Source organism: Mustela erminea, chromosome 11, assembly GCF_009829155.1.
Source record: "Mustela erminea isolate mMusErm1 chromosome 11, mMusErm1.Pri, whole genome shotgun sequence".
Taxonomy (NCBI): domain Eukaryota; kingdom Metazoa; phylum Chordata; class Mammalia; order Carnivora; family Mustelidae; genus Mustela; species Mustela erminea.
Genome location: NC_045624.1, coordinates 22,454,354 through 22,476,924, shown reverse-complemented (window position 1 = coordinate 22,476,924; position 22,571 = coordinate 22,454,354). Strand labels below are relative to the sequence as shown.

Genomic DNA, 22,571 nt, shown 5'->3' with positions numbered 1-22,571 from the left:
AAATACCAAGAACTGACGAAGAATGTGGACGAACTCCAGCTTTCACACAACTCTGGTGGAGGTGGAAATTGGGATAACCTCCTTAGAAAACAGAGACTCTTTGCTAAACTGAACATAGCACACACTCACTGATCTAGAACTTCCATTCCTTCCATTTCCTTAACAGAACTGTGTATCCATACGTGCATCCCGGCACATGCACGAGAACCAACAAACATTGTTAATAATAACATGAAACTGGAAATATCTCAGATGCCCAGAACAGGATAATAAATAAATTGTGATATAGTCGTAAATTGTGGGAATGAGCTATACAAACTAGGTTGAACAAAAGAACTGGGACACAAAGGAATACATACTATAATTTCCATTTACATAAACTTCAGAAACAGCCATATGAGGTTAGAAGTCAGGCTGATGGTTGCCTTTGGGGAGGACTGGGTGGAAATGGCCAGGAGGAGGCAGGAGGTGGGATTTTGGGGTGTGGGAATGTGCTAGTTCTCCAACAGGATGGTTTTACACAAGTGAGTTGACTGAAATTTCACTGAGCTCTGTACATCCAATTTTTGCACTTTTATATTACATGTCACTTAAAAATTTATTAAAAATATGCTTTAATCTATGAGGAGACTCTGCGTAAGAACCCAGTGGCTGACAACATTTTGCACAGTTGTTTACTGGGTCTTCTCTTCCTATTGTGGAAGTTTCAAATTAAACAAGCAGATAGCTGAATATTAAAGCAGCTCTCCTTTAATTAGATCTTGTATTCTCTGCTTCTACGAACTTTCTTCTAAAATACTGTATTCATTATGAAAATAATGTAATCATACAAACAAAATTTTGAAAAACAGAAACCAACAAGACCCCAAACCTAGCTTATCCATTTATATACAAATTACTTTATAACTTTAATACATGTTCTTCTAATCTTTTTTCCTTCACAAACATTAAGATGGTCTTAAATTCAGTGAGACAATTTTTTCTCATTCAGAGTTTTAGTCACTTTCTTTATAATCTAAAACTATATTCAAATTTTATATTTACCCAGCATGTAAGGTCATCTCTAAAAAAGTCAGCAATATGAATGTATGTCAAGTAAAAATACAAAGTAAACTTCACCTAGCTGTTCAAAAAATACCATAACAATATATCTTGAATTCCAAATACCTCAAAGCAGTTTATACTCTTGATTTATTTGCATAAAAGGGACAACGTTTTATTTGCTCTACTCCTATGGTACAAAAAAATATGGCACATGGTCAGTTGATAATGGGGCCACAACTAGACTGCAAGTTTTCCTGCTCTGCTTCTGCATTACAATGGGCCTGGTCACCAAAATATCAAATATCCAACTCAAAGAACTCTACCTCATGTAAATCTTCCAGTCTCTGCTCTCCAAATACATCAAGTGACGGCTATTTAGATAATATAAATACACTGGCTAAAATGTTGTCTTTAGGTTCATGCTTGAAAACACCTTATAGATGGGGCGATTCTTTTTTTCAAATCATCCTCTACCATAGAAGTAATACATCATAACGAACATACCTAGAGATACTAGGTTGGGTACCTTGGAAAGCAATCTTGGGGCCAAGGATTTGAGGGTGAGCCTTTTATTTGGGAAGTGATACCAGGAAGCCCTGTTGGAGATGGGCAAGTGAGACAGGGAAGGCAAAGAAGGCAACAGAAGGTATGTGATACAACAGGGGCCTGTTGTGGGCATCGAGGCTGGATCCTGCCGAAGAACTTTGGGAAACAGTGTAAAACATGTCTCATGGGGTCCCAGCCAAGGAGTGAGGAAGCTGGGGTATTTATCCTCCAGCCCCTACCGATTCACTGAAGGAGGGCTATTGTTGGGATCTAACTCCCTAGGATTTCTGGCCTATCCTTAGCTGGAGCAGGGCAAAGAGAGCCAAAATGGATACATTGTTATTAATGTTGGGGACTTCTCAGTCATTTCTGCTTCCGCTCTTTTTTCTCTTCCTTTCTCTTTCTTTTCCTTCTGGTATTTCACTGATGTGTACATTTTACCTTTTGTAATAGTATTATGGTTCTTGGATGTTCTGTTTTTTTCAATATTTTTTTCTCTTTGCATTTCAGTTTTGGACATTTTTATTGACCTCTATCTTCAAGCTCACTAGTCTTTCCATGAGAGTCCTTAGCATAGCAATCACAGTTATTTTAAATTCTGGTCTGATTGTTCCAGTATCCCTGCCATATCTGGGTTTGGTTCTGATGCTTGAGTTGTGAGGAGGGGGAGGGGAAATATCATAAAGTATGATGATTAGATCTCAGTTGAAGGCTGTGACCTTTACAAGTGCAACTCAATCTCTTTGTCCTCCCTTTAGGTGAGACAGAAAGACTAGAGGGGGCTAGAACTCCGTATTTTCCTTCCTTCAGGTCAGTTAGGCTTTGGTGAAATAGTTCATCTTAAAGGCAGGCCTTGTTAGGAGAAGAGAATATTCTGGGCATATTACAAAATGGCACCCCATCCGCAACACACACGCCCAACAACATGAGGGAACAAACACTTAACTATACACTTAAAAATGGTCAAGATAATAAATTTTATATTGTATGCATGTTATGGGTTGAATTGTATCACCTTGATACTCATACATTGAAGTCCTAACTCCCAGCTCCTCAAAATGTGACTGTATTTAGAGATAAGGTCTTTTAAAAGGTAATTAAGTTAAATGGGGTTGTTAGGGCATGAACATCTAGGACACTAACATGACCGGTGTCCTTAGAGGAGGAAATCTGGATGGAGAGAGAGAGAGAGAGAGAGAGAGAACTGATAGCTGCAGGCATAGAGCGATGACCGTATGAACACACATGGAAAGGGTGGCCTTCAGCAAGCTGTGAGAGGTATCAGAAGAAACCTACTGACATCTTCTAGCCTACAGAACTGTGAGAAAATAAAGTTCTGTTGTGTAAGCTGCCCAGTCTGGGGTATTTTGTTACGGCAGCCTGAACAAACCCATATAGTGTATTTTACCACAGTTAAAAACAAACAAAACTAAGTTGACTCTCAAGAAAAGAGGAAACCCAAAACAAGGAAACAAAGCTATGTATTGGCCACCTGAATGTCTGTGGGCTGCTGTGGAAAGTCACAGAAAGTGCTTTATGAGTCGTGTTGATTGGTGCCACCATATTTGAGTGGGGCCTCAGTTCAGCTGGGCTCTCAAACACTAGTGGTCACCCCTCATTTGCCCTTGCAAGGTGCTTTCTCCCTAAGCAAGGCCTGTTCCATACCTTCGCCATTGTTCCAGAGCTACTGACTGCTGGGTTCCCTTTTCAGCAGATGACTTAGTCCCTTGCCTCACAGAGAAAATAAGGACCAACCAGCTTGAATCCTCTTTCCCTCGTGAATCCCCTACAAACACTCACATTTATATCCTCATCCATCTTTCCTCCTTCCTCTCTGGCTTCTCTTAAATGTGAAGGTGCCCACACCCTCTCAGCCTCATTCCCCTCTTGTCTTTCTCTCCTCCTTAGGGTCCTTGCTCCATCATTCCTGCCTCTTCCTGTGTTTTCAACCTTTCTCTTTCTACTGGTTCCTCTCCAGAAGCCTCATTCTACTTTAACTTTAGCTCTTTCTAGCTACCACAATCTCTCCAGTACTCCTTTTTATCCATCCTTCTTTTTTTTTTTTTTGAAGATTTTATTTATTCATTTGACACAGAGAGAGAGAGAGAGAGAGAGAGAGAGAGGAAGAAGCAGGCTCCCCGCTGTGCAGAGAGCCCGATGTGGGGCTCGATCCCAGGACCCTAGGATCATGACCTGAGCCGAAGGCAGAGGCTTAACCTACTGAGCCACCCAGGTGACCCTTTATTTTATTTTATTTTAAAAAATTTTTTTTAAAGATTTTATTTATTTAACAGACAGAGATCACAAGTAGGCAGAGAGGCAGGCAGAGAGAGGAGGAAGCAGGCTCCCCACTGAGCAGAGAGCCCGATGCAGGGCTTTAACCCCCTGAGCCACCCAGGCACCCCTTTATTTTATTTTTTTAAAGATTTTATTTATTGACAGACAGAGATCACAAGTCAGCAGAGAGGCAGGCAGAGAAAGGAGGAAGCAGGCTCCCCGCTATGCAGAGAGCCCGATGTGGGGCTCGATCCCAGGACCCTAGGATCATGACCTGAGCTGAAGGCAGAGGCTTTAACCCACTGAGCCATCCAGTTGCCCCTTATTTGTTATAAAACAAATAAGTGATGGGGATGTAATTTACAGCATGGTAATTATAGTCAATAACACTGTAATGCGTATTTGAAAGTTGCTAAGAAAGTAAATCTTAAAAGTTCTCCTCAGAAGAAAATAATTGTTTTTAACTTTTGTATGGTAACAGATTGTAACTAGACTTATTGTGGTGACCATTTCACAATGTATACAAATATCGAATCATTACGCTATATACCTAAAACTAATATAATGATATAGGTCAATTATACCTCAACAGCAACAACAACAAAACCCAGGCAAAATAAAAGAAAAATACAGGGACGCCTGAGTGGCTCAGTGGGTTAAGCCTCTGCCTTCAGATCAGGTCATGATCTCAGGGTCCTGGGATCAAGTCCCGCATCAGGCTCTCTGCTCGGAAGCAGGGAGCCTGCTTACCCCTCTGTCTCTCTGCCTGCCTCTCTGCCTACTTGTCATCCCTCTCTCTCTGTCAAATAAATTTTTTAAAAAAATCTTTAAAAAAAAAAAAAGAAAAAGAAAAATACAAACAGCATACAGTATACACAGCTCTACTTGCATTTTTCATGTATATATTTTGGACATTATTTCATCACATGCTTTTTCATCCTTTGTTATAGCTGCGCAGAGTTTAGTAGTATTTCGAATTCCTCTCTTCCCTCGTCTCCAACACCCAATCAATTGCCAAATTATATTAATGTGTATTATTTTTCCTACAGTCTCTCTGTTTCCAGTGCCAATTTGTTTAGACTTTCACCTCTCTGCCTGGATTAACACAATAGCCTCTGACTGTTTTTGCTCTGACCTTAGCCCTTCCTTTTTAGTTCAGGCCATTCTGTTCAATTAATCTTCTTAAGTACTGCTCTGATTATGTCACTTCCCAGTTTAGCAGTCCCCACTGCTTTCTTGTTGCCAGCAGAGTCTCACTCTGTGTTCCCTCCTTTTTTCTTAGTGTGCCCTCCTTCATGTTCTGGATACTTAAGTCATACTTGAGAGTCTGATGATTCTAGAGTAATCCTTTTGTGTTCTCACGGGAGTATTCTTGATAATGTTAACTTTACCTTGAGTTGTAAGACCTTGCCACCAAGTCCAGCTCCTTCCTCCCCAAGGTCCAGCTCAGGTACTAACTTTCCTATGAAGTCCTCCTGTCCCTCACTATTAGCCAGGGCTGGAAGAGGGATGAGCTGAGAAAGGTGCCTAAGGGGCAAAATTTAAGGAGGCATGCTCTCCCCGGCTTGTGGAAGTGCCAAGCCTGCACTCACAGGGTCTCCTGGCTTGCCTCGTTCTAGTCCAGCCCTGCTGTTAGCAGTTTTGGGCCCTAGCATCGAATGTCTCTAGTGAATTTTCTCTTCTTACCTGGATCGTAGCTCTTGATAACAGAATTTCTCTTCTCCCCACTGCTCTAACCAACTTGAGTACAGAACCAAGCCTGCTCCATAGCGGATCTGTGCTGTCTTGCCTAGAGCCTCCTACACACAGATATATTGTTACTAGAACTCTTTAGGTTGGGAGCGTCTACCCATCAGAAATTTCAACTCAAAGCCCTTTAAGCAAAAAAAGGCAATTTACTAGAATATTCAGGAACTTGGGAAACCCATCAGCAGGGATCCTGTGAAAACCAGGAAGAGAACTAGGGAATAGAGCACTGTGGGGACCCTGGGAAATTCTCTCTATGTCTCCTTCTCTCAGTACTGATGGACTGTTTATGTTCCCTAGATCATTTGGTGGAGAATGGCTTCTGCTTACAGCTTCCAAAGTTTAAAAAGTTGTAAAGTTAGAGAGAGAGAAAGAGAGAGAGAGATCTCAATTCCAATTTCAAAATCTCCAGGAAAGGATGTGATTAGCCAACCTGAGTCAGGTACCTATTTCCAGACGAATCATCTGTGGCCAGAAGGTTCTAGAAGGATAGTGCAGCCTTGCGGACCTCAGTGTTGTTCATGGATCTTTTCTCTAACTCCGCCATTAACGTGACTCAGCTCCAGCATGATGCCAGTCTGTGTCTCTTAGCCAAACATGCTAAATTCCCAGGACAGAGAATACACTTGGCATAGCTTGGGTCAAGTGCATTCAGCTTTGGCGGCGGGGGGTGGGGGGGGTAGGTGCTGGTGGTGAGGGTTTGGAAGTACAGGAGTGACTTCTGGTGGTCATTTCTGTGAATGGAGGCATTTTCCAGAGAAGGGGAATCTCATGAGTTACCAAGTCACACCCAAAGGTGACTGTTACAAGCTATTTGTTGAATAAATAAATGAGTGAGTGATATTTAAAAAGAGCAACTGTCTAAAGCTATTAGGTAAGTATTAGGGAGTTATTGGACAACTCACTTGCTCCATCACCCTCAAGATCTAATCAGTCTCCAAGCCCTGATGAATCTTTCTTCCCGATGTCTCTCAAATCCTTCCCTCCCTTCAATGCCACCAGTTTGCATCTGTGCCTGGTTGCTCTGCCTCAGCCTTTCCCACCTCCACTCCATTCCCAGCTGGTGCCTGTGCCCAGAGCAATCTCTCCAAAGCATATGGCTTCCCAGTTGCCACCCATCACTCAATCTGTCTGAAACCAAACACATCCTCTTTCCATCTAAACTGGCTCTCCCTTCAAATGACTGTCAACCATACCATCATCTTTTTGTCGTTTAGTTCTTAATACCTTGGACTTACCTCTGACCTTTTCCCTCCTAGTCCCTCAGTATTTCATTAGTTACCAAGTAGTGTAGAAGTTTCCTTTATTTCCCCCGTTGGTTTTTCTTTTCATTTCTTTTAAACATTTCCAGCCTAATTTTGGTCTGTTGGGGAGTTCAGAATATCTTCCAAGGACTGTTATTAAGACACTATGGAGAAGATATCTGGTCGAGATCTGGGAATGCCTAAATCCTGTCTTGGCCAGCCATTTCCCCTTCCTGAGAGGTCAGTGGGGGAAATACAAGGAAAGGGAACAATGACACAATGAGGCAAAAGAGAACTTTATTATTAGCTGTGTATTTGGCCTCAAACCATAATGCAGAAGTCAGGAAAGACAGGCTGGACTCTGTTCATCTCTGTCTATTCCCCCCACTTGATGCCCAAACACAAGTCTTAGAATTTTACTTCCTAGTGGCACAAAAAGCCACCCTCATCAAAGAAATTGGACAGAAAGACAAATCTGCCCAAAGGCTAGGGCTGTCCAAGCCATCTTGGGTGGGGCTGTAGTCCCAGGTCCTAGAGACTTCCTAGAAGGAGAAAAGAGAAGATGCTGGCTTGGGTGCCTCCAAGTAGGGGTAAGAAGAGCCCTGTTAACACTCAGGATATGTTGATAGTGGAAGGGAGACCACATCTACCCATCCTGAACCTCCTACCTTTTAAAGCCTCTACCCCTAGAGAATGTACTTTAAGCCATATTCTCCAGTTTCAGCAAGTTTTTCCTTTGTGGATATGGGTATGAGTTTGGGGTTGGGTGAAATTTCTTGCTCACCATCCTGACTCCACCTTAAAAAGAGTGAAGCAATGGCAAGCTTTGAGTGCCTTCCAGGAATCAGTGACTCAATTCGTATTTGGATTCCTGGCGAATCTACACTATTCTGACCTTTTAAGTGTCTTACTCAAAATTGTCAAAAGCCAACTGTTGCCCCGAATTAAGAACCAATTCCTAAGAAGGCCATGAGGATCCTCTACAGCCTGGCCCACCATCCCCCCCCCCATTATTAGGAATGACCTTAGGATTATGGCAGATGGCAAGAATAGGAAACGGATGCCAAATGTAATCAATGTAGTCATCCAATAAAGAGACCCCTTGGATCCAATCAAGAGAAGAAGGAACTTGATGGTTACCAGAATTTTGTCTACCTCATAACCTAATCAATAGGTGCAGAAAGAACTAGATTAGGCATCCAGGGGAATCTAATCCATGGGGTGGGGTAAGGTCTAGGAGAACTTTGTTGGCATACATTAAATTGAAGGGACTTAAGGACTTAACGTGTTTGCAGTGGTGGCAGAAGAATCCCTCTGATACATCTTGGCCAAAAAGCAATCTCAGCCGGCTGAGATGGGAATCCCTATTCTCCTGCAGAGGAAAGCTCAAGGGGCTTGAGGCAGTGACCTCAATGGCCGGGGATGATTAATAATATTTAATCCTAAAAATGTTCAGAATTAAATATGAGTAGGATGGAATAAAACCACAGAACTTGTATTTTTATCTTAACTGTAATAATATTCTGTTTAATTTGGTGTTTTCAGTGTTTGTAAAATGTAGATAATTTATTAGAGAATCTGATAAATTAACCTTGTGATTATAATATAAAATATATAATTCAGTAATTGATTTCAGACTTGTATTAGAGATTTTTATTAGTTTGAAAATGGTATTGAAAGAGACTTTGGGGGCGCCTGGGTGGCTCAGTGGGTTAAAGCCTCTGCCTTTGGCTCAGGTCATGATCCCAGGGTCCTGGGATCGAGCCCCACATTGGGCTCTCTGCCCAGCAGGGAGCCTGCTTCCTTTCCTCTCTCTCTACCTGCCTCTCTGCCTACTTGTGATCTCTGTCTGTCAGATAAATAAATAAAATCTTTAAAAAAAAAAAAAAAAGAAAGAGACTTTGGGGGTTCCTGACTGGCACAGGTGGTAGAGCACGTGACTCTCAATCTCAGGGTCCAGAGTTCAAACCCCACACTGGGCATGGAGCCTACTTTAAAAAAAAAAAAAAAAAAAAAAAGAGGGATAGAGTTTGGGGGGCACCTGGGCAGCTCAGTTGGTTAAGTGTCTGCCTTTGGCTCAGGTCATGATCCCAGAGTCTTGGGATTGAGCTCCACTTTGGGATTCCTGCTCAGCGGGGAGTTTGCTTTTCCCTCTGCTTCTGCCCCCCACCCAACGCGCCCCGCTCATGCTCTCTCTCTCAAATAAATAAATAAAATCTTTAAGAAAAAAGAGAGAGAGTTTGACATTCACTATATTTAGAGTTGAATATATTAGGTTTTAAAACTTATTAGATTTTAAATATATTAGGTTTGCCAGATATCTAACTAGGAGTAACTTAAACTTCTTGCGTCTGAGCTTTCTTGTGTATAAAATAGGTATAGTTATAGTATCTATTTCATAACATTGCTAGGAAGGAATCAATGAGTTCATATAGGAGCTTTCAATAGTACCTGACTTTTAGCGAATGCTCAATAAGTTAATTATTGTTGTTGTTGTTATTATTTATATGAGGACATTCTGTTTGTTAGATCAGGCATTTAAATACAGAGTTTAAAAGGCAAAGTAAATACATTATGCATATAAGTGCAGTTTAAAATGTTTAGCAGTTATTTAACAACATAACATGAGTGAAGGCGTTATATAAAGAAGTGTAGTGTATTCTATTTGAGTTGAAGGAGCGTTAATCAGCCTTTTCTCAAGGATAAAGCCCATGTTCCCCACGGTATCCCCAGATCTCTGGCATTGGGTATAGAGAGCTGCCCAATAAATATGTGTGGAATTGACCTGAGAAATCATATGAAAAGGATTCTAAGATGTTATATCCAAAAGACACTGTTTATTGAGACAGGGACCACCGGAGGAGCAGCTTGGAGGGAAGATAATGAAGCCGGGTTTTAACTTACTGAACTTGCAGTGTCCATATGGCTGGAGCTCCTGGTCACAGTTCAAATTCTCATGGGCAGGACAGACACTCGGGAAACAGTGTGATGCAGGAAATACACATGATAGGGGGTTATCGACAGACTCTAGGTTCAGGGAGAAGACAGTCCTTTGAAAATGACTGTTAGAATTTCCCAGATTTTGAAATAGATGAAATCGGCTTAAAGGCTCAAAGAAAAATAGATTTTTAAAGTTGTTACTTTTTTTTTTTTAAAGATTATTTATTTGAGAGAGAGAGAGCACAAGCAGGAGGGGCAGAAGGAGGACAGAGAATCTCAAGCAGACTCCACATTGAGTGTGGAGCCTGACACAGGGCTTGATCTTATGACCCTGAGATCATGACCCGCACTGAAATCAAGAGTCACATGCTCAACTGACTGAGCCACCCAGACACCCTAAAAGTTGGTACCTTAATACAGAAATGTTAATTTAAATAAAGTAGCAGTGAACAATATCTTCCATCTTTTTCCCCCCAAACCACCCTCAGGCATAAAAAAACTCACCCTGACATTTCTAACCTTGTAACACACTGCTCCCGTACACAAATCCCTTGCTTTGGTATCCCTTGAATCCTCTCCCTAGCTTTGGGGGGAGTCCCCAGGGATATTTAACTGTGCTCACAAATACTTATTCACCATCATCACCACCACAACAGCCAACATCTATTGTACCTGTATTTTGTACCAAGCAATCTGCATGATTAATGGTAGCTGGGAAGTGCTAATAATACCCAGCGCTTACTGTGAGCTTCCTGGGTCCAGGCTCTGCTCTGAGTCCTTATATTATCTCTTAACCTCCACATCTTGGGCAGAGAAGCAGAGGCTAAAAATGTTGAGTGACTTGTCAAGGTCTCATAGGTAGGAAGTAGTATGGCCAGGCTTTGAACTTGGAGTCTGACTCCAAAACCAATGGTACAATGAGAGCATGAGGGTGTGGCTGTGGGGGCCAGCATTCTCTGGCAATCCCTACCCCCACCCCACCCGGGGCCAGCCCTCACTGCTCCCAAAGAGGCAAAACTCCCTTGTACTGTTTACAAAGTTACAGGTTCCCATTAATCCTTATAGGGCTGGGGCCGCACACATTCCAAAGTAGAAATGTGCTTTGAACTCTCTTGGGGCTCTTACACATGGGTCCTGGAGGGTTCCTGTGAAAACTGTTGCTTCAGCCATATTTCTTCATCTCCTCCCCTGCTGTCCCCTGCACTCCACCGCAAGGGACACAGTCAACACTAGAAGACTAACTTCGATAGCTAAAAGCCTCCCCACAAATCAGCTCCTGTCAAGTGAGCAAACCAGCGGACAGGCCTGAATGTTGGCTGCTCCAACAGAGACCTACCTCACTGCTTTACTTACTAAACCCTTGGGAGGCCTCCCACCTCCACCTACCGCTCCGTCTCCCACAACAATCCACCCAGTTAAAGTGTCTTCACCTTTCTGCTCTATGCCCATAAGAATCTTGCCCAGCCTTCGAGGCCAAATCAAGGTACATCTCTCTGAAATTTCTCACATAACTTCAATTCTGATTACCTTGAAATATTTATTATCTGTAGGACCACTCATTTGGTTCTTAGCACACAGTATAACCAGCCAGTCAAAAGACCAGCAGCTTCTTTTTTTTTTTTTTTTCTAAGAGCAAGAGCACGAGTGGGGGTGAAGGGCAGAGGGAGAGGGACAAGCAGATGCCCTGCTGAGTGGGGAGCCCCACGCGGGTTCAATCCCAAGGACCTGAGATCATGACTGGAGCTGAAGGCAGATGTTTAACCAACTGAGCCATCCAGGTGCCCCCAAATGACCAGCAGCTTATTGAAGTCAAAGCCAACTTGGAAATCTACTGCATTGCCAGGGCTGATGAACCCCCAATATCTTCTCAAAGGTCTAGGCTTCTTTTCATCCTCATTCTGGGCACCAAGATTAAGTCATTTTAAGTCAGTCTGCCCTTCTTCCTTCCTTCCTTCTTTTCCTTCTCTTTCTCTCTCTTCCTTTCTCCCTTCCTTCCTCCCTCCCTGTTCCTTCCTTCCTTCCTTCCTTCCTTCCTTCCTTCCCTTCTTCCTTCTTTTCCCTCCCTTCCTCCCTTCTTATTCCTTTTCTTTCTCCACCCTCTTCCTTTTCTTTTCTTTTCTCTTCTTTTTTCTTTCCTTTCCTTTCTTCTCTAGGCAGGGCTTGAACTCACAATCCTGAGACCAGGAGCCACACGCTCCACGGACCAAGCCAGCCAGGCACCCCAAGTCATCCCTTCTTTCTTAATGCAACCACTACCCACACCTTACCTTATAGAGTTGTCTTCTGACATTATCCTATCTACAGTTTCTGGCTTTCTTGTGCTGAAGCTGATCACTGTCGCTTTGTTGGAATCCAGTTCTTTTAATCTCTTAGGCTAGATTTTTCTGCCTTTTTCCTGAGACTGATTCTAGAATCTTTGGTTATTATATGAAGAGCCTTTTGGACAGAGCAACTGGGGTTCACAGGCTCATTTGTCTTAAGCAAATAACTTGCATGTCTGAGGAGAGTAGACACAGAAATCTCTCATTATATGCTTATTGAAGGTCTACTGTGAACCAGGCATTGCATGAGATGCTGGCATATTATCACGAACAAGAAGAAATCCCTGCCCGCCTGCAGCTTCTGGTTTGTGGACGATTCGTGGTCTGAGAAGTGCTGTGGGGAAAGAGTAACGCAATACTTTCAAACTTTTTGCATCCGTAATCCAGTAAGAAATGTGTTTTATATCATGATTCAGAACAAATATGCAAACCCAGGGACATACATTTATATATCCCAAATAAAAGCTTCACGAAACAAGAGCCTTACTAAGTCTGATGCTCTCTGATATTTTCTACTTCTTTTATGAAATGTTGGTCATGACCCACTACGTTCATTTTATGCTTCCTCGGTGGGGACCAACCTGCAATGTGAAAATGCTGATAATGGTTAGAGGCACAACTCTGAGGTCAAGCTGATGGCTTTCAGACCTCTTACTGTCTGGGTTTGGGCTCCACCTCAACATGCCCCTGTTTTCTCTACGTGTGAAATGAGGTAATAATAACAGTACACCTGCCTCATGGACTCTTCCTTGACAACTACATGAGAAAGGAGATGATGTGTGTAAAGGACTTAAAATAGGGCCTGAAACATTGTGAGTGCTCAGTAAGCACAGATGATAAAGACTGGGTATGAGGATTAAAGAGCGAAAGCAGTCAATCTGAGGGGATTCGAGAATGCTGCCTGGAGGAAAAGGCATTAACGTTGACACCTTAAGAAGTGGCAGGTGACCAGAAGCTGTAGAGTGGAGAAGAACGTTCTATGCAAAGAAAGCAGCCCTTTCAAAAATTATGAGGTAGGAGAACCTCCCACCATGTATGACTTGAGAGCTTCCTGATTTGGCTGCAGCCTGAGGGAGAAGTCTGTGGCAGATGAGGGCAAAATGGCAGCAGGGGTAAGATCACCAACGACCCCGAAGCCAACTCAAAGAATTTTGGGCTCTAACTTACGTGCAATGGGATCTTATTAAGCCTGTTAAGCAGGGAAATGACATGATTTTCTTTTTTGAAAGACCACTCACGCTATAGGGCGGAGAACGGATTGGACAGGGCAATTCTGGTGGCCGGGAGACCATGAAGTCTTTTGCAGCATCTTGATTAGAGATGATTTGGTAGCCTGAACCAACCGTGCATTCTGACGCAATGGTTCTTAAATTATGGTGTTCATGAGAATTACCAGGACAAAGTATGAGTAGGGGGGCTGTTAAAAATGCAGTTTCCTGGGCTAACAAACCAAGGTTGTGGCGACAACCAATTGGGGCCCAGCATTTAAGTAATCAGCCCTAGTGATTCTGATGCACGTAGTTTCCTGATCACACTTTTAAAAACTAATAACTAAAATACCTCTCGTATGTCTCTAACATTAGATTGTTTTTCCGCTACCCACTCCTCTTTACTTCTCAGGCACCTGCTCGGAGGTCCCTATTGCTTCTGACTCCCCGCATAGAACGTACAAGCTAATTGAGAGCAAGGACTTCGTCTAACAAGTGCATCTCCAGCGTGCCCAGAACAAAAGTGGCACAGAAGGGACCGTCTAGAAATGTTTGCCAAACGAATGAACGAGCGGATAAATTAATGTGCTGTTTTGCGCAGAAAATTTTGCTTTTAAATACCTGGGGAGGGTTTGAAATCGGGAAACAAAGGTCGTTCCAAAGAAAGGGTGAAGATGCGCTGTCAAGGCTGAGGGAAATGCGGGGAAGCCCGTTCCCAACTGTCGAGGCTTACTCAGGAGGTGATATAATTCTCGGGGTTGGGGGGCGAGAAATGTTACTATTTCCAGATTAGCAACCATCTTGGGCTGCCTGCGCCACTCTCCCGAGAGTCCACACTTGACTAATCCAGTTGCCTTCATGGTTCCGGCCCCATCCAACCCTTTCAAGCTAAATGTGGGCTCCAGGAGGCCGCGGGGGCCGGGAAGGATGCTCGCCCGAAGCCCCCTCCGGGCCGGCGCGGCTCAAGCAGCGCCGACCTCCCCATCATGGCGGCCGCCGGGCGGGGAAGCTGAGCCCGTGCGTCGCGTGCGTGCCCCCTCTCCCTCCCCTCCCCCTCCTCGGCGGCGGCGGCGGCGGCGGCGGCAGAGGCGGCAGCGCTCGCCATTGCCGCTGGTGGCAGGAGGCTGCGAGGAGCCGGCGCGGTCGCAGTCTCCACGGCGCAGGCCCACGGTAGCGCAGCCGCTCTGAGGTGAGTGCCCTACCGCGCAATCTCCAGCTATTTCAGCCCCGGCGCAGCCGCAACACGCCGCCCGCCCGCCGGCCGGCCGGCCCGCCCCGCAGCCTGCACCCTGCCGCCCCCGGCTCCGGGCCTGGGCCCCCGCCGGATTCGGCCCGCCTCGGGCGGGGGGCCCCGGCCCGGCCCAGTCAAACCGCCACCCCGAGGATGCGCAGGCCGCAGTAGGCCCCAGGCGTCCTGGCGGGCTCGGGAGGGAGGCGCTGCCCTCCCGAGAGCCCCAGGGTTCCGGCCTCCCCCGCCGCCTGAGGCTCTGGGGGCCGCGGCCTCGTCGCCACCGTAGAACCCGGGGCCCGGGCCCGGCCTTCCCGCGGGCTCGGGAGCGGGAGGTCCGGGAGAGCGCGCCGGGCCCGGGAGCGGGAGGTGGGCGGGCTGCGCGGGACCGGAGCCGCGGTTCCCCGCTCGCCCCCTCGGCCCTTCCCCGGTCTGGTCCGCGGGCGGCGCGGCGGGCCGGGCCGGGCCGGGGTGCGGGAGCCGCTGTCTCCTGCAGGAGAGGAGGCTGGCTCTTCGGGCGGCCGCCGAAGCTTCCCTCCCGCCGGGGTGGCGTGGGCTTGTTACCCAGGTAGACTGGGGGACGCTGGAATATGGCGCGTTGCCCACCTTCTTGCAAGTTAGGAGGCGGCCCCGGGCGGCAGCGGCGGCAGTTCGAGGAGGAGGGCGCAGAGTCCTTTTGTACGCAGAAATAAGGAGCGACATTGTGTTTTCTTCCTCAGCTGAGATGCTGCCGGTGGAGGGGCCTCGGTTCTTCCTGTGCCTGGGGTGGTGGTCCCCTGGGTGAGGAGAAGGGGGAGTGGCGCGACCCTCGGAAGGAACCAAACTGTTGCCTCTGTAAAGACAGGGGCTCTGGATGGCCTTATGCATGGGTATTATTTCACATCCCCAGCCTTTCGGGGAGCTCAAGGGTTTGCCTCTGCGTGTTGTCCACCTCACTGTGCAGTGATGTCCACCGCCTTTCTCACCTGTTGTGTCGTTGCTGCTGGTCCCAAAGTTTATATAGTGCATCTGACAGTGCCCATCAGAACTTGGGAGTTGTTTAAAAATCTTAATATTTTTAGGGCTTCAAATGGTAATCTCCAGCCAGTTGGAGGAGCTGTTGCCTATCTCCAACCTTTCTTAAACATTAGAATATATTAATTGCTTACTTCAGAGCTGGTGTCAGTTGTGCTTGATTCTTTGTGGTCAGAGCAAAATTCATGTTTTCTTAAGTGTGTAGAGACAGTGGCTTGGGAAACTTAAGGTGAAGGCAGTGTGAGTGAACCTGTCAGCTTGGACAGTGCTCGCAGGAGAATGGGTATGCGCCATCTCGCCTTTTTTTCCCAGGGCATCATGTGTGCTCACCGTGATCCTTTTCCTATTTCATGCCCAGCCTTTAAAAAAAATTCCTTTGACTTTGAACAGTAAGTTCTTGGGTTCCTCACTCAAGGAAGGATGAGAGGGGAGCTTTGGAGATGCTGGAGTTTTTTTGTTTTGTTTTTAAAATTCAGTATTAGTATCCAGATTTGTGTTTAAATGTTCTTGTTGTGTTATCTCATAAGGTAGTGAAAATATGACTAGAATCTGTGCATGAGTGCAATTTCCTTATTTTATGAGCAGAAGAGGAAACAATTATCTCATGTAATACTTACTCTTGGGTGTTCAAAATTGTTTGTGTCAAGAGATTTTTTTTTTTTTTAAATTCTGTCAGGCATTAGATGTGACTTTCAACTGAATCCATGACAAAGACAAAAATAAAGCAATCAGGTTAATAAGTACTGCTTACCATCTTCTGGCACATCCTTTTTTGAAATCCTTGGATTTCATGCTATGTGCCTTTCCCCTCCCCCAATCTCACACTCAACATATATGAGAGAAAATGACTTTTTGGTTAGTAGTCAGTGGTCATATTCTCATTTAGCTGGGAAAAAAAAGGAAAGAAAAGGAAAGCAAAGAAAGAAAGAAAAAAAGAAATCATCCTCAAGCCAGGAGTTTTCATGAAAATAGATTTCAGGTTTGAGGAAACTTAGCTCCTGGATTTAGGAAGAAACTCGAAGAGTAGCAGATAATGAGAGCCCTTGTCCACATCTAAAAGGGATTAAAGAAAGGATTTCAAGTTTCCCTCCCAATTCATGTATTGATGGAACCCCAAATTGTAGGTTTCTTGTTATTATTAAATCACAAGTATACATCCATTTCTAATTCTTTTAGGGAGTGGAAGACAAACTCCCTGTGATTTAAATACCTGAATTTTGCATTGCCTGTATACTGTGAGTTCAAGAAGACCCCTGGGTTGTCTTCAAGAAGTATTTTATGTGAAGTAATCACAAAGGGGAATTTAAACTTCTTATGGTCTGGGGTTAAATTTTTTATACATCTTATATATAGTAAGGCATTCAGTAAATTTTTGGGGAGTAGTAATGATGAACAGTTAATTTTTGGAATTAAATTTTTTTTCACAAGTATTTGAAAAGACATACTTTTGGTTTTTGGAAGGGCTATGAATTGTCAGCCTTTAGACACACACCCTCCAGTCCTCTGGAGAACAGGAAGTTATTGCATATGTTCAGCTTCTGTTAGATCTCTTTAGGCAACCCCAATGCTTTGTGCTGCAGTGGGCTTGTTCATCCACTTAGTGCCACTGAAAAATTGGAGTGTAAAGCGGGAACTCTGGGTTGTTGAGTCTCGGAAGTGTCTACTCTAACCTCAATTTCATTGCACCCTCTCTGGGGTTGTAATTAGGCTAGGAAATGTGATATTTGAATTTAAATGTGTGTGACTTTGTGTGATGCGAATTAATTATAAAATTACGCGTGTGTATTGTATTTGGAAAATCAGTCTTAAATGCCACTCTTTTGTAAAAATATGTTTTAGAAAATTTTCTTTGTTCTTTCATGTTTTCTTTGAGAGCTAACTAGTATTTTCAGCTCGAGCTTATCCAAATACAATTTTCCATAAATGTTTAGTAAAACTGCAATGAAAAAGAAACCTACTTGTTAAGCTTATTTTAGAAACATTTTATTTAGACCAAGTCCAATCATTGGTTTTGTTTTGTTTTGAGACTCTGGATACATGGTAATTTTTGTGCATTGTATATCATAGTTCTTTTCTTATTAGCTAGGGGGTGGGTTATTCACTTTTTGGGCTTTTCAGTAAGAACTTTTATCCATCAATATTCTAAGGTGAGTGGGCTGGAAGAGAAATAGTAAAAGGAGGTGAGATAAATCAATTTCAGGTGTTTCCAGAAGATTACAACCACATTGAGCTATTGGAAACTTTTAATCTTGAAGCAACAAGACTGCTTTGTCTGAAGTTATTTTGATGTAATATGTATAAACTTGGAAAATGAGAAGAATTTTTGACTGCTCAAGAAAAATAAGTGGATTATATATGCCTTGGAATATATATCTTTTCTGAAGTGCAGTTCAGAATTAGGCTAATGAATGTATGATCCCACTCAGTGCAGTTTAGTTATTGAAGCTTCAAACACATTTTATCATATGGTTGTTTTTTGTTTTTTGTTGTTTTTTTTTGCCTTTTCACCATGTCTGTGTGCCTGAAATGTGAACATTTTATATGAACTGAAAAGTCAAATACACGTTTAAAGAGAGCTTTTAGTATATTCTTGAAAGAAAAAAAACTAGGAGGCAAATAAGGCAAGCCTACCACATTTGTGATCCCTTGAGACAAATCTGTATTCTGTCACCAAAAGTAGTCTCTTAGAAGATAATTGTACCATATGGGATCTCCTCCAGAATCCTAGACCTTGTAACCTGCTTTATCAAACTGTTACTGAGCCATCAGATAATTTCTTGAGGAAACCAGGTTTGTTTAGAGAGGGGTGTGTGGGTGTGTGTGGATGTGTGTGAGTGTGTGTGAGTATGTTTTGGGAAAGTTGGTGGGGGGAAGAGGGGAAAAAGTAACTGATTCTGATAAAAGATTCTAGTTTTATAGATTGGGACTTGGAATTTTGGTTTTTTGTTTTGTTTTGTTTTGTTTTTAAAGGTTGATACACTTCTTTGAGAGAGTGAGCTAGCAAGCTAGGGACGGGCAGAGGGAGAGAGAATCCCAAGCATACTGCAAGCTGAGCATAGAGCCTGACTCAGGGCTTGATATCATGACCCCCTGAGATCATGACCTGAGCCAAGAGTCAAACGCTTAACAGACTGAGCTAGCCAGGTGCCCCTTTGGGCCTGTATTTTTAAAGGAAGCTAAAAGAACTACTTAATGTGTGGGTCATCTGGTGATTGAGACTGCTGTTTATAGTGTACTTAGTATACAAGCATAGTATTTAGATTTATTCATGTATGCTGATTCCTATGGTTATAAATGTGAAAATTTTGGCCGATGGTTTATTTTTATTTTTATTTTTTTTTAGATTTTATTTATTTATTTGACAGAGAGAGATCACAGTAGACAGAGAGGCAGGCAGAGAGAGAGAGAGGGAAGCAGACTCCCTGCTGAGCAGAGAGCCCGATGCGGGACTCCATCCCAGGACCCTGAGATCATGACCTGAGCCGAAGGCAGTGGCTTAACCCACTGAGCCACCCAGGTGCCCTGGCTGATGGTTTAAATGGACATTTTCTTAATAACTTTTTTTTTTTTTTTTTAAGATTTTTATTTATTTATTTGACAGACAGAGATCACAAGCAGCGAGGCAGGCAGGGAGAGAGAGGAGGAAGCAGGCTCCTCACGGAGACCCCGGATGTGGGTCTCCATCCTAGGACTCTGAGACCATGACCTGAGCTGAAGGCAGAGGCTTTAACCCACTGAGCCACCAGGTGCCCTTCTTAATAACTCTTAAGTGGTGCCTGTTGGGTAAACTAGGCCAAGCCTTTTTCAGAATTATGAAGAATGAAGTTTGTATGCATAAACGTTAAGACTATTTTTCAAAAGCAACTTGTATTACTATTGGTAATTTTAAAGTCTTTGCTTTTTAGAACTTGGAGAGACTGTTTTGTTGCTGCTCCTGAATGCTAATGTGGTTAGGCTGGCAGCTAACCCTGCAAAGAACAAGAGGAAGTGAGGAAATGTCCCCATGAAACATTGCTTAAAACTAAGCATTGGACTAGAAATGGGGGATGAGGGACTAGGGGACTCAATTTTTGTTTTATGTTCAAAAGGGGATAAGGTACACCCTTCAGACAGATAATAACCTTAATTAACTCTGTCCTTACTTTGGAGTTTTGCCATTCATTCACCAGTCATTGATCAAAGACATAACTATAGTCCAGGCATGTGTTAAGTACTACAGTAACAACTAAACCACAGGCCTTGTCTACTAAAGGAGAAAGATAAGGGCTGGACTAACTATGATATAGCTTGTTGAGAAGTAAAATAAAGATTGGTGTGGAATTATAGAGGCAGGGGGTGAGTGATGTGGGAGAATAAGTGAGGTTAGGGAAGACTGTAGGAGATCTTTAAGTAGGACTTGGAAAAGTGAGTAACTGTTTCCTCTGATGGAGAAGCAGTTAGAGGAAGGGAATTGATAGTCTGAGGAATAGCAAGTGGATTTTGCTGTGTTTGAGCAGTAGTGGAAAATGAAGCTGATGAGGTTATGCCGATTGGGAAGAGAATGGGGGAGTTCAGAGATTATATTTCATTAATGAGTAATGATGCCTTTAGTTAAGATAGGGGATGTATTGGAAGAACAGAATTTGAGAAAGAAGGTGATAGGGTATGATTCTAGATGTGGGAGTCAAGATCCGTCAAGTATCTCCCTATTGACAGATTTGGGCTGGAGCAGAAGGGGAAGCAGGGATCAGTTAAGAGATTTGTATTCATTAGCATAATGTCATACAGAAACTGCAAAAGACTATAATATCAGGATTGAGGAGAGGCGAAGGGCAACCTTGTCAAGCATCTACATCTGAAGGTCAAATGGAGGAAGAGGGGCCTATGAGGGAAGTTGAAAAAGAATGGCTAAAGAGATAAGATAAATAGTATGGGTTCGAAGAAGCTAAGGATAGGGGTTAAGGAAATTTTAACAGGAAATTTTAGCAACATGAAATCCTAGGGAGAGCTCATTGGGATGAAAACTGGATTTGGCAATTAGGAGATAAAAGGCATTTTCTGAGTGTGTGTGTATGTAATGTGCATGTGTATTGTTTTGACAGGAATCGTGATAGTGAACACAAATTTCTAGAGCATTACTGAATATGGGTAAGGTCTTTAAAACCCAGTTTAATAGATGACCCATGCTTATAAATAGGTTCTGTTCTTCCTTTTCTCTTATGGGAATTATAGCATAAAAGCTTTGGGAGAAGACTTCAATTCTAACAACTAGATTTTATAGATTTGAGTATATAGTATAATATATTTGAGTTTATCTTTTTTTTTTTTTTTTTTTTAAGATTTTACTTATTTGTCAGAGCACAAGCAGCGGGGAGTGTCAGGCAGAGAGAGAAACAAGCTCCCCACTGAGCAAGAAGCTTTGCTTGGGACTCATCTGAACACCCTGGGATCATGACTTGAGCAGAAGGCAGGCGCTCAACAGACTAAGCCACCCAGGCATCCCGAGTTTTTTGTCAATGCAAATTCCTCTTGAAGAGTTTTGAGGTTTTGTAATATTTAAATGTTAAGTTCAGGGGTATTTAACCTGGGTTTTATAGTTCTGGGATTCATGGATTATATTTTGGCCACGTAACCCTGATCTCCTGAAATTATATGAGAAGTTTTTTATGTGTGCCTGTGCAGTTTTTCTGGGGAGAGGGTCCATAACTTTTCTGAAATTCTCAAAGCGTTCTTGACACACAGAAATGTAAAGGGCCTTTTCAGTTAATTATGTCAAATACTGGTTGTGTTGGTTGGCTGAAATTAGTCAGTTTGATTAACTGGGACAGACCCAAGGGAAGAAATTTTGAGTATCTCAGGTGAAGAACTTTGGGGAGATCTGAGGCACCTCCAGGAGATAGGACTGAGAGCACCAGAAGGAAGGTGGGAGGAATAACAAAGCAAAGCTTAACCAGTTTCAGAATCTTGCGAAGTGTTCTAGGATTCCTTGTTTTTTGGTTGTTTTGTTTTGTTTTAATACTCTGGAATTCACACTAGTGTAGGACCGTCTATTCATGTACTATATACAGTAGGCTTTGTGGGCGGTCAAATTACTATTGTTTTTTTTTTTTTAAGATTTTATTTGACAGAGATCACAAGTAGGCAGAGAGGCAGGTAGAGAGAAGGGGAAGCAGGCTCCCTGCCGAGCAGAGACCCTGATGCGGGTCTTGTGCCCAGGGCCCTGGGATCATGGAAGCTTTAACCCACTGAGCTACCCAGGCGGCCCCAAATTACTATTGTTTTAAAGAGAGAATGAGTTTTAAAAGAAAGCTAAGTGGTTCATAGATAGTACTCAGAAATGTTTAAGTTGGGAGTTAACATACTTTGAAAGTTTTCTAAAATGCACAGATGTTTCAGTCTAGTTATTTGGCACAAGGCATTCTTTCCTTGCTTAATTTTTCTGACCATGAAATGAAAATACCATTGGCCTATTTTACAGGGTCTTTCTGAAATACGACAGTTACTGAATGTGTTGAGATCTATGATGGTTTCATGCTAACAAATTGCTAGTGTTCAAATTTCTTAAGTTATTAATAAAATCTAGATTTTATCTAAAATTTATTTATTTAAAATTTAAGCAAATTTTTGGGGCGCCTGGGTGGCTCAGAGGTTTAAGCCTCTGCCTTCAGCTCAGGTCATGATCTCAGGGTCCTGGGATCGAGCCCCGCATGGGGCTCTCTTGCTCAGCAGGAAGACTGCCCCCGCCCCCCGCCTACCTCTCTGTCTACTTGTGATCTCTCTCTCTGTCAAATAAAAAAATAAAATCTTTTTTAAAAATTTAAGCAAGTTTTTAATAACGTTTCATATTAGAACTTATTCTAAAATCATTTCATTCTGTAATTTTATTTATTTTACTTTTAAATTTTATTTATTTGAGAGAGAGCACAAGTAGGCGTTTGGGGAGAGGGAAGGGGAGACTCCACTGAGCAGGGAGCCCAATTCAAGGCTCTGTCCCAGGACTGAGCCACCCAGGTTGGTGCCCCTT

At 43.2% G+C, this 22,571-nt stretch overlaps 1 protein-coding gene and 1 long non-coding RNA gene across 13 annotated transcripts in view; both read left to right on the top strand.

Moving 5' to 3' along the window:
• LOC116569676 overlaps nucleotides 1-12,596 on the top strand; it is a 29,987-nt gene extending 17,391 nt beyond the window's left edge. The window contains exon 3 of the long non-coding RNA XR_004277137.1: nucleotides 12,341-12,596. This is a non-coding gene — a long non-coding RNA (uncharacterized LOC116569676). The remainder of the gene's footprint in view (nucleotides 1-12,340) is intronic.
• A 1,800-nt stretch (nucleotides 12,597-14,396) lies between these two features.
• NRF1 (nuclear respiratory factor 1) overlaps nucleotides 14,397-22,571 on the top strand; it is a 145,647-nt gene continuing 137,472 nt past the window's right edge. For 4 of the 12 annotated variants that reach the window (XM_032306093.1, XM_032306096.1, XM_032306094.1 and 1 more), the window contains exon 1: nucleotides 14,398-14,515. The gene's annotated coding sequence lies outside the window, so the exon portion shown is untranslated. Of the gene's footprint in view, nucleotides 14,516-22,571 lie in introns of all 12 variants that reach the window. The other 8 variants (XR_004277128.1, XM_032306097.1, XM_032306100.1 and 5 more) reach the window with 5 other exon arrangements.